The sequence below is a fragment of the Silurus aristotelis genome, assembly GCF_946808225.1.
Source record: "Silurus aristotelis genome assembly, chromosome: 1".
NCBI classification, from domain to species: domain Eukaryota; kingdom Metazoa; phylum Chordata; class Actinopteri; order Siluriformes; family Siluridae; genus Silurus; species Silurus aristotelis.
The window spans coordinates 18,066,417-18,079,167 of NC_139574.1; the positions used below are offsets into that span (position 1 = coordinate 18,066,417).

At 40.7% G+C, this 12,751-nt stretch overlaps 1 protein-coding gene across 1 annotated transcript in view; it reads right to left on the reverse strand.

Annotated features, from left to right (window-relative positions):
• Positions 1–12,484, reverse strand: part of hivep3b (HIVEP zinc finger 3b) — a 55,617-nt gene extending 43,133 nt beyond the window's left edge. The window contains exon 1 of the mRNA XM_083543534.1: positions 12,021–12,484. The gene's annotated coding sequence lies outside the window, so the exon portion shown is untranslated. The remainder of the gene's footprint in view (positions 1–12,020) is intronic.
• Between the last annotated feature and the right edge of the window lie 267 nt (positions 12,485–12,751).

The following is a 12,751-nucleotide window of genomic DNA, read 5'->3' on the forward strand; positions in this document are numbered from 1 at the left end:
TCATGACCAAAGATTTACAGGAAAGTTAGATTCCGGAGCCTGTGGTGGTTATTGCAACACGTCGGTTTTGTGTTTCTTAAACCATTTCAGTATTGATTTTGGAAGGACGACTGACTCATCACTATGCTTAAAACTGTGGCTGTGTCTGAAACTCCTGGCAGAGGTATCAAGGAAACCAGGCAGTCCCAACAGTCTCAAATCATTAAGGATCCACCTTGATATTTCTTTGAATGTATTCCCATTTTGTCACCAAAATGTTGACAGCGTGGGTGACCTAAAAGTTCGACTGTGGTCTACCCTGACCACAACACACACTGCCAACTGTGAATTCTGATGACACTTGGTGATGTTCAGAGGCTACATGTTGTCAAATTCTGTCAGGAAGCTTCTTTTCAGAATAATATAAAAGTTATGTTTAACATATGAATCTGGGCTTCTTTTGTTTCACTTCACCATCATTTACACTGTGCAGAGGTTTTCAGCCCATCAGCCTATTTCTTGTCATTGCGTGGCTTTTTCAGTCTACCGCTGGTGAATCAATTCCTGGCTCTCACACACCACAGACGTAGACTAGTTTACAAAGATAACAATAAGCAATGCAGAAGGCAACAAGAAGTCTGGGGTTAACGTGGATGAGACAGAGGGAGTCAGTGATGTAAACATGACTGAGAACAGAGACTTTCCTGATCACCTGATCATCATCATCTTTTCTCTGCTTTTCTCGGGTGGATGTTCAGACTGGATACATTCATTGGGTAACAAAATATGATTATTTTGTATTAATATATTAATATGATGTGAGGTCCAGTTACCAGCGTAACACTAAAACAGATAGTAGTAATGACTACTTTTTACTTACGTACATGTCAGAGTGCAAACTTCTTTACTTTAGCTTGAGTGAACAAGTGCAGTCAGTACAGCTTTTACCAGAGTCGTTTAAAACATCAGTATCTGTACTTCTACTTAAGTGAATGGTGTGTATACTTTTGCCATCTCTGTTGCTGTGTGGAAAGTGTGTGCTAATGGTGTGAGATTGTTGCCACATTTCCAACTGCTTTATTAGTGGATGAGAAGGCATTTAGCTACACCACATTTATACCACAAGAAACCAAAACATACTTATAGGCAATAGAGTTCTTTCAAAAGAAACTTTCAAGTATTAATAATATTACTTACTGTGATTCATCTTAAATGTGTTACACTGTAAGCACGTGACCTTAGAGTGGTTGGATAAAAAAAAAAAAAAAAAAAAGCTACACAATTTACTACAAAACCATATTACATATTTTAGCAACGCAAAGACATTCATGTAAAGTAAACTTCAGCAGAGTGAATAAAATTTATAGTATGACAGGAACAAAAGAAAAAAGTGTCTTGTATGGGAACTTCAAAACAAATTCGGTCCAGAATGTTTGTTTTTCTGGCCCAGAACCAACTGGGCAGGGAGTTCTATCAAACAGCCCCCCGTGCTAGGTATAAGACAGACAGCAGGTCTAATGCTGGTACTGAGAGCTGTGCAGTGACAGTCGGCTCCTGCTGGACAGTGTCGGTGTGTGATACGTTGGACAGAATGGGTGTGTGTGATCTCTCTCCGGGTTTGGCAGCACTCTTGCTGCTGGCAGCAAGGCAGACAGCTGCGGAGAGCAGGGACTCGAAGAACGCACGGTTATGTAAGCACTGACAGCAGCTCTGATCCAGTCACTCTGCTTACAGGACGAGACCTGGGGTTTCCGGAGCAGACTGATAAGCTTATGCGCAAACACTTGCATTCGACTGCTGCTCTGTTAAGATATATACGCTTAAACATACAGGATTAACCACTTACATTTTAATCTAAAAGCTCTCTCAGCTACTGGCTATAGAATTTTTTTTATGTCATGTTAAGTAGCTTCATAAAGTGTATGTGACCTTATTCTGTACTCTGACACTCGTGTGCATTTAAACATCCCGTTCCGGAGTTTAGTCCTACTTTAATAAAATAAAAATAAAAATCCACTCTTTTAGGAAGGCTTTCCACTACCATTGAGTGTATCTGTGAGGATCATTTAGCTACAGGAGCATTAGTGAGGTCAGGCAATGATGTTGAGGGAGGATGTCTGGGGTGCGGGGCAATTTGTCCCAAAGGTGTTTAGTGGGGTTAAGGTCAAGGTTCTATGCAGGTCACTCAGGATTTCATTCCAACTTTGATATGAAACCTTATGAAGCACAGCAACATGGTCATGCTGGAACAGGTTCGAGCCCCTTAGTTCTAGTGTCGGGGAACAGTAATGCTACGGCATACACGTACGTACACGTATGCAACCGGCCTTGTGGCAACAGTTTGAGAACTGCCCACATATTGTGCCATAATGTTCATACTGAAACAAAAAATATGTGAGAAAATAAAACTGACTGCAAAACCCAGCCATTACACAAAACACACACACACACACACACACACACGCACGCACGCACGCACGCACGCACGCACGCACGCACACGCACCCCTCCACAGACTAACACTCACAAACCTGCTCATTTCACAGCACAGAAACTGAATAACATAACATACCTAAAGGATGCCTTGTGTCTTACCCAAACATCTAATGCCACAGAGGCAAGGGATTCTGTTCACGAGGGCTGCCTGCTGCCGCTAAATCTCCTCACAGCCTGAGGAATTTCCAACCGAAACCTCTTCCTCCCCCTGAGCACATATCTCTACAGCTAAATGTGCAGGCTCCAGGATATCTACGAACTCCCTCAGAGTACCACTCAGACAACTGGAAACTCAAAATTGGAACAAAAAAGAGCACAGATGTGAAAACAGACATGTACAATGATGTTAAGGTTACAAGTAAAAGAAGATCGGAGGCAGACACCAAAAAGAATAGAGGAGAGTGTGTGTGTCTGTGTCTGTGTGTGTGTGTGTGTGTGTGTGTATGTGTGTGTGTGTGTGTGTGTGTGTGTGTGTGTGTGTGTCAGTGAGAGAAGGGAAGCGCTAAAGCAGACAGAGTGTCTGTCTCTGGCCGTCCGAACACTGAGTCACAAAGAACTAAGAACTACTTCTTCACTATGCACATAAATGAGCACTAATCATAAGAAAAACCCAACATGTGCTGTTTTTGTTTGCTTTTCGGAAACCTCTAAATAGTACATTTTGACCTGTTTATAACAGCAATAGGATATATTTTTGGATGGAGGCTACAAAGCACCTCTGTAAGTTGTACTGGATGAAAAAAATCCTCTATAATAAAAAACAAAAACAAAAACAAAAAAACAGGCAAGACATTTCTATCCACATACAGTATTTCTGTGCATAGTGATATAAAGAATATACAGTACGGTAGTTGGGGATGACTGAAAACGAGATTGACCGAGATGCGAGTTTTTCCTCGTGTGCAAAAATATACGTGCTGATCTTAAACATAAGTCTACATCCAACCACGAAAACCTCAAAAACAAGTCTTGCTATAAATGCATTTTTGTGCTCAGACTGGTCACTGAGGGCAGTGCAATGAGGTCCTAGAAGCATACTTGTGGCGTACGTAATGGTGATGCGCCGCCGTGCTTGCGAAAGCGAGCAGAACGCACACTAAACACAGCTCTTCGATATCACTTTCTTGTCCTGTGGCAAAACCACTAATGTTGTTGGACTGTTGCAAATCGGCAAAAACACTAACAAGTCCGCGTTGCTGAAATTTCATGCAGATGTTTATCGTTCACCGCGTCAGCGCGACTCCGGGTTATTTAAAGTAGAACCGCGGTCACGGGCTGATCAGATGAGTTTGCTTCTAGGGACAAGGAAATGCTATCTTCATCTGCAGAGGTAGCCAACACTCCCCTGGGTCCGGGCCAAATAATGTTTAACAAGACCGCACAGCAATCGCCTAGACTCCTGACCTAAATTACACAGTCAGCAGCACGGCGCTCCAGGACAAACCTGCAAACGACTGCTAATGTACGACGCTCAGGTAACCAAATGATATATACTGCAATTAAAAAAAACAGGAGTCACAAATAAAATAAAATAAAATAAAATAAATGGACAAAAATTGCTACAAGAAGATACTTTGCTTCGGCCAGAAATGACAAAATGACAGCACTTGACTTAGTAGCATGAACGTTACTGCTCTGAACAATAATGTTAAAAGTGCGCAACCGTGACGTGGAGCTTAGATTAGAAACAACTTGCTTTCACCCACATGTACAGTGGCATGTTATGAAAATATTATAGAAACACAGTGATTGTACAAGCATACGCATAGATCCTGAAACTCATGCTATGCACTAATCTTAACATCAAGGTCATGTTTCATAGACCTATCATATTTCTTGTTATGCCAACAATGGAATATTCTCAAGTTTAAAGAGACTATGAGTAAGTGAGGACGTAGTGTGTGTGTGTGTGTGTGTGTGTGTGTGTGTGTGTGTGTGTGTGGGCGGTTGTGGGGATTATATTTATAGGTCTTTGCGTGCTTTTCCTGGGTTTTTTTGCTTTTCCTCCTGGGTGCAGGTGCTCAATTATTTCCCCAGTGTTTTAAAGAACATGAGAAGTAACTAATGACATGAAAAGATTGTGTCAGCCTGTGCTTCCTTCAGTCCTGGGGATTCTGTAGCCCTTGTGTACACAGTCACGCTACAAACAATGGCCGAGGGATGTTCCAAGTGGGAGTGCGTGAGCATGTCTCTGTTGTATGAGGCCCGAATAGGAACAGCTACCGGCAACATTTTGATGTGCGCTTAAGTACTCTCAGTTAGTTTCCAAAATCCTTATCATTGCTGGAAGTAGATTTGTGGCCACTTCAATTTCATCGATCAGTTTTTTTTGTGTTGTTTTGGTTCATTATTTTTTAATTAATCTTTTTTTTTTTTTTTTTTTACAGCTGAGGTAATACATTATAGATGCAGAAATTACAAAATGTTAATCATTATAAAAATATAATATGGGGGATCATAAAAATTGCATTTTGTCTGATTTACAAATACTCCACAAGACATAACAATAACTGAATCTGCACAAATAAAGCGTACTTGATTCCTAATACAGCGTGCAGGTTGATTAATGACTCTTTTTAGTTTTATGATGGTTGATCATGAGTCCCTTGTTCATCCAGAGCAGTCCTTCTTCCCATACTAATTATTTTCGGTTTCCTGCAGGAAATGTTTTCTTATTGAAATTAAGACTTATTTAATGCTTTTTCAACAGTGACAAAATAACCTCCAGATCTTTTCACCCTTTCGGACAACCCAAGTACTCGTATACAAGCAATACAAATGTTTCAGTAAATTTTCAACTTGGTATTGTTAATTTACATACACTGTGCAGCCAAATGTTTGTGGACACCTGACCATCAAGCTCATATGGGGTTATTGGCCAAACTGCTGCCACAAAGTCGGAAGCACACAAATGTCTAGAATGTTGTTGTGTGCCGTAGCATTAAGATTTCTCTTCACTGGAACCAAGAGGGCCAAACCTGTTTCAGCATGACAATGTTCCTGTACACAACGTAAAAACATGTTTTGCCAGTGACCTGCACAGAGACCTGAAATCAACCCCGCTTAAGATTGAAATAAAATACTAAGCAGGCTCCTAGCCTTCTCGCCCACTATCACTAGCTGGACACTCTTGTAGATGAATTGGAAAAGATCATGTTCTAAAATCTAGAAGGCTAAAACAGCAGCAAAGGGGTAATGTACCAATAACCATAAATGGATATGATTTTCAGGTGCCCACACACTTTTGGTCACGTACCTGCATGAAATCTGGCTCTTTTTAGAGTTTTATAAGTTTTCTTCGTAACCGTACAGGTTTCAAATTGGCAAAACATCAAAAGTTGAATCCCCCCGTCCCTTTTCCTCATGTCTGACCTTAACCCCTGGCTTTCCTGGTATCAGCATGATAATATTAGTCTTACAGTAACCAAACTGAAGCTAGATTTACACAATGTCTAACCAACACGCAACGCTGATATAAAAAAAGCCTGCAATGAAGGACGTGTGGTTGAGGTGTGATAGTGACAGCACTGATGTTGACATTCCGAGGTGCAAAGCTAGAGCTAATGATTAACTGATCGCTGCAATCACAGACACATAGCAGACTGTCAGATGTGTAGCAGTTGTGGGACTATTTCGAGGTAAAAGTGTCTGATGAAGAGCTGGAGAAGAAAGAGCTGAATTTTTGGATCTAAGGCAAACAAAAACAAAAAAACAAAAAAATCAGCGAGGAGAATGATTTATGCTATTATTCACAGAAAGAGTGTTATGAGCACACTTCTTCTCTGGCTGTAACAGGATGCCTGAGGAAGGTGAGAGACTAGTGATAAAATAGAAACATAGCACCAGGATTTTATCAGGCAAAATTGTATTTCACCAGTAGCTTTTAGAGCGATTTCTTCATATTTTTAGCAACGTGAGACAAACATTAACATTTGCCTCCAAAAAATAGTTAAAAAAATAAATAAAGAACTTTTAAATAGAAAACAAACATCTACATGATGCTGGAATGAAAAGGGACATAAACTAGCCAATGTTTAATAGAAAACAGAGCTCTGGCAGAGGGTCAGTGGCCAGTGACTGGGTTTAATGCAAGTGACGGCGCATTCTTCCACATCACAGGCACCAATAAACCAAAGCAGGAGTTGGAAGCCATGTAACATCTTCACGCATGGTAGGTTGAAACCAGCACACATGGCTGTACTGTTAACTGATGGACGGTCAGCCTCATTTCGGCATGGCCTTATATTTCAGATGCTCGTCCTTGCCTTCCTCATGAATCCTCTTCATCCTAACAGCTCGTGCCATACTCGCCCTGCTAATATATTCCACGGCTATAAACAAGAGATTAATAAGTGAAATAAGAAGTGTACTATGCTGACCTTCAAACGATTACCTGCCCAAAATAGCAGTTTGGTAGAGATACATTGTGTTTTTATGAGCTGTATTTCATTCCTTAGACTTGTTTGGGGTGTGCTAAGTGCTGTGAAATGTGCTGTCGTCTACAGGGAACTGACTGAATAAAGGGCTCAAAGAGAAAATGGTTCAAAATGATGAAAGGTATTACAGATATAATGTGATTTAAGACTTGGTGTATTAAAATCGATAAAAAAAACCCTGCAAACAATGCTTTGTTTTATACCACCGCCATTTCAGTTTACCAGTTATGACTGGCTCCATGAACTCTAAACAGATGAGACACATCTGCTTTAAACTGAACACAGAGAACAAACACCGATTTGTCCATCACATCCTCTCGATCACAGAAAATAAAAACAAATCTGGGAATATGCTTCTATATCTCGAAGAGTTGCTTTCAGCCAAATATTTTACATGCATGCGCATGTGATTGGCCACAACCATATGAAAGAAACCCTGCATTTCGCAAAATCCATATCACCAGTCAGATTTCCTAATACCATACAAAGACAGTGGACCTTATTCGCCAAGTATTGGTTATATAACCGTACATTTACACCAGTGGGATATGAGCATTATACAGGATTTAATTTCAAAAGTAAAAAATGAAAATTCATGTGTAAATCTATTTGTATACAATTTGATCAATTAAATGCAATGTCAGAAAGAATTACATTTACCGTTTCCATCTATTGATTTCAAAACACTTTTATCCAAAGTGGCATAAAAATGAGGCCAATTTAAACAGAGGATCTGTTCAAGCAGTTAGAAAAAGTACTGCAATTTTCCTCCAGAATGACCAGAAACAAATGTGAGTTCATTACAGGGGCAAACAGAGAAAACCACAGCTACAGACCAGATTTTAAATATTTGCTAGTAAAAAAATATTACTCCCACAGCATTCAGATAGACTGTCTTACAAGTCACACTCACCATCACAAGCAACAAGGGTCATTCATCTCCAACAAAACAGAACTACCTCAGCAATAGTGAACACACTTACATAGATATACACTGCAGTCATGTTTTGATTTCAGAACTGTGTGTAACAGAATGACCGACCAAGTCACCAGACTTTTCTGTTAGGAATGTGGAAACAAAATATAAAAATCCTTATACACCAACTTTGGGAAAGGCTTCACACACAATACACACACAATAAATAAATATATATATATATACATACATACAGTACAGACCAAAAGTTTGGACACACCTTCTCATTCAAAGAGTTTTCTTTATTTTCATGACTATAAAAATTGTAGATTCACACTGAAGGCATCAAAACTATGAAATAACACATGTGGAATTATATACATAACAAAAAAGTGTGAAACAACTAAAAAATTTCATATTCTAGGTTCTTCAAAGTAGCCACCTTTTGCTTTGATTACTGCTTTGCACACTCTTGGCATTCTCTTGATGAGCTTCAAGAGGTAGTCACCTGAAATGGTCTTCCAACAGTCTTGAAGGAGTTCCCCGAGAGATGCTTGGCACTTGTTGGCCCTTTTGCCTTCACTCTGCGGTCCAGCTCACCCCTAAACCATCTCGATTGGGTTCAGGTCTGGTGACTGTGGAGGCCAGGTCATCTGGCGCAGCACCCCATCACTCTCCTTCTTGGTCAAATACCCCTTGATGCCTTCAGTGTGACTCTACAATTTTCATAGTCATGAAAATAAAGAAAACTCTTTGAATGAGAAGGTGTGTCCAAACTTTTGGTCTGTACTGTATATATATATATATATATATATATATATATATATATATATATATATATATATATATATATATATATATATATATATATATATATAGTGAGGAAAATAAGTATTTGAACAGCCTGCTATTTTGCAAGTTCTCCCACTTAGAAATCATGGAGGGGTCTGAAATTGTCATCGTAGGTGCATGTCCACTGTGAGAGACATAATCTAAAAAAAAAATCCAGAAATCACAATGTATGATTTTTAAACTATTTATTTGTATGATACAGCTGCAAATAAATATTTGAACACCTGAAAAAGTCAATGTTATTATTTGGATTACAGTAGCCTTTGTTTGAAGTTACAGAGGTCAAAGGTTTCCTGTAGTTTTTCACCAGGTTTGCACATATTGCAGGAGGGATTTTGGCCCACTCCTCCACACAGATCTTCTCTAGATCAGTCAGGTTTCTGGCCTGTCGCTGAGAAACACGGAGTTTGAGCTCCCTCCAAAGATTCTCTATTGGGTTTAGGTCTGGAGACTGGCTAGGCCACGCCAGAACCTTGATATACTTCTTACAGAGCCACTCCTTGGTTATTCTGGCTGTGTGCTTCAGGTCATTGTCTTGTTGGAAGACCCAGCCTTGACCCATCTTCAATGCTCTACCTGAGGGACGGAGGTTGTTTCCCAAAATCTCGCAATACATGGCCCCGGTCATCCTCTCCTTAATACAGTGCAGTTGCCCTGTCCCATGTGCAGAAAAACACCCCCAAAGCATGATGCTACCACCCCCATGCTTCACAGTAGGGATGGTGTTCTTGGGATGGTACTCATCATTCTTCTTCCTCCAAACACGTTTAGTGAAATTATGACCCAAAAGTTCTATTTTGGTCTCATCTGACCACATGACTTTCTCCCATGACTCCTGTGGATCATCCAAATGGTCATTGGGACACTCAAGACGTGCCTGGACATGTGCTGGTTTAAGCAGGGGAACCTTCCGTGCCATGCATGATTTCAAACCATGACGTCTTAGTGTATTACCAACAGTAACCTTGGAAACGGTGGTCCCAGCTCTTTTCAGGTCATTGACCAGCTCCTCCCGTGTAGTTCTGGGCTGATTTCTCACCTTCTTTAGGATCATTGAGACCCCCACGAGGTGAGATCTTGCATGGAGCCCCAGTCCGAGGGAGATTGACAGTCATGTTTAGCTTCTTCCATTTTCTAATGATTGCTCCAACAGTGGATCTTTTTTCACCAAGCTGTTTGGCAATTTCCCCGTAGCCCTTTCCAGCCTTGTGGAGGTGTACAATTTTGTCTCTAGTGTCTTTGGACAGCTCTTTGGTCTTGGCCATGTTAGTAGTTTGATTCTTACTGATTGTATGGGGTGGACAGGTGTCTTTATGCAGCTAACGACCTCAAACAGGTGCATCTAATTTAGGATAATAAATGTAGTGGAGGTGGACATTTTAAAGGCAGACTAACAGGTCTTTAAGGGTCAGAATTCTAGCTGATAGACAGGTGTTCAAATACTTATTTGAAGCTGTATCATACAAATAAATAGTTTAAAAATCATATATTGTGATTTCTAGATTTTTTTTTTTTACATTATGTCTCCCAGTGGACATGCACCTACCTGACAATTTCAGACCCCTCCATGATTTCTAAGTGGGAGAACTTGCAAAATAGCAGGGTGTTCAAATACTTATTTTCCTCACTGTGTGTGTATATATATATATATATATATATATATATATATATATATATATATATATATATATATATATATATATATATATATATATATGTGTATGTGTATGTGTGTGTGTATGTATACATTCATATATACCCAGCGAGATAGATAGATAGATAGATAGATAGATAGATAGATAGATAGATAGATAGATAGATAGATAGATAGATAGATAGATATGAATTTTTTTGTAGGTCTAAATTAATCTTGAGCACAGTACATTCCCACTGTCCCCGCTTTGTGCCACATACACGTCCGCTATCAGTCTAGAAATAAAAATTAACCGCACTGAAGGAAGTCTGTTTCGTTGCTCACTATATTTGCCTTGGATGGTAAAAAAGACACAAAGCACAACAGGAGACATTAACAGTGAACAGCACCAAGGTCAAGAAACCCTAACCTGAACAATAGATGCTCTTTAAGCTTTCCTTCCTTCCTTATTCTTCATAGATAGATAGATAGATAGATAGATAGATAGATAGATAGATAGATAGATAGATAGATAGATAGATAGATAGATAGATAGATAGATAGACAGACAGACAGACAGACAGACAGACGAGTTTGACTACAGCACAGGGCGAGGGATGAAAGTGATCTGCACTTGTGTATGATGGGTTTGCACCTGTGTTATGTTAATGTACATTTAAGCATCACAAATAATAGATGTAACCTGAATTAGAAATCAGCCTGCTTAGCATCAGCAGCAGGATGGGTGGGGTGTGTGTGTGTGTGTGTGTGTGTGTGTGTGTGTGTGTGTGTGTGTGTGTGTGTGTGTATGTGTGTATGTATGTGTGTGTGGGGGGATGTTTGTGTTGATTAAAATCAAATGTCAAATAAATAAATAAATACAAAAAATAACAACATGGTGCTCTGCTCTGGGAGGTCAGTTTGCCACATGAGGAGCTGCGATTTGACTGAATGAACAATGTATAAACTTCATAAAATATTTGTAGACAGAAGTGGACAATTAAGCTGTCAGCTGGAGGACATGGCTGGGGAATGGCAGTGTGTGTGTGTGTGTGTGTGTGTGTGTGTGTGTGTGTGTGTGTGTGTGTGTGTGTGTGTGTGTGTGTGTGTGTGTGTTAAGGCAGTGCTAATGGTATAGACATCCTCACTTCCAAAGTACAGTGGAAATTCCAAGAATATCTAGTGTTTATCCAGGATACACACAAAATGCAGTGCTGCCTGCTCTTCTTGTCTTGTCTCTTCTCTTCACTTTTCCTCACTTCTCCACTCTTCTCTTCTCTTCTTTTGTTATCTCTTGTCTTCTCACTTCTTCTCTTGTGTCTTCTTCACTCTCAGAAAGAATGAGAGATGATTCTTCTTTCTCCCTGCTACAGTCAGAGACTCAGTAAATCTAGAATAGGGGTATTTTCTCTTCCACTCCTACATTTCGCCCGTCTGATTTGGAGATTGCAGACACACGAGTCATTCGTTGCCGTTGCAAAAGAGTCAGCTGGCTGTACAGGAAGTCCATGTTCACCGTGTTCAACCCTTTACACAAACTAATGGTACATTCCATGTTTTAGAGCTGTTTTCTATGTCCGTACACCAAGCACATTCAGCAAGACTCTTGGAAATGTCCTAAAAACTGTCCCCTTACTGTCCGCAAAGCGTTTTGCTTTGTTTTCGTTTTCTTTAACAAAGTGAAGAACATAGACATGTCCTGGCTTACCTGTCACTGCTGTCCACCGCCGCGCTCATTTACTCCGTCGACAAGCCGAGTCCAGAGGTCTGCATCCCTGTCATGCGACGTGCGAGAGCGAGTACTTCTGCTTCTCTCTCTCTCTCTCTCTCTCTCTCTCTCTCTCTCTCTCACTCTCTCTCTCTCTCTTCCTTTTCTTTCCCCTCCTTCTTGTCAAACGGGAAGCGCAATCCCGACATTCAGCCGCGCGAGCACAACAACGCTCGCGCACTTCTCTCGCGCACTCGCTCGCTCAGCCTCTCGCGCCACGCAAAAAAGAAAAAAAAACCCCACCAAGTTCGCGCCGCTCGGTGCCGCACCTCCCCGCACGAGCAGCCCTGAGGGCCACGCCCCCTCCCTCCTCCCGCCACTGGACTCTCTTAAAAGGTTTCCTGCTCATTAATAATCATAAGGCGTCGTCGATACCTGGCGCTCATTGGCCCAAAGACCCCCCTGGTCCCCCTCTCTCCCCTCCTTCACCCACCCCTCGCTTGAGGCCGCTGTCAGATGACGTCATGGAACATTCCAAAAATTCCAAATTGCAGCATTCTTCAATGGACGATCTCGAAAAAAAAAAAACATTGCAGTATACAGGATATTTATTTTGTTAATCCCAAAGGGACATTGCAATTTTTTTGCATATCCCATCTTGACAGAAGGCTGGGGTCAGTCAAGGTGCTGTAACCCAGGAGCAGATTATTAGATAGCAGGGTTAGGGGCCT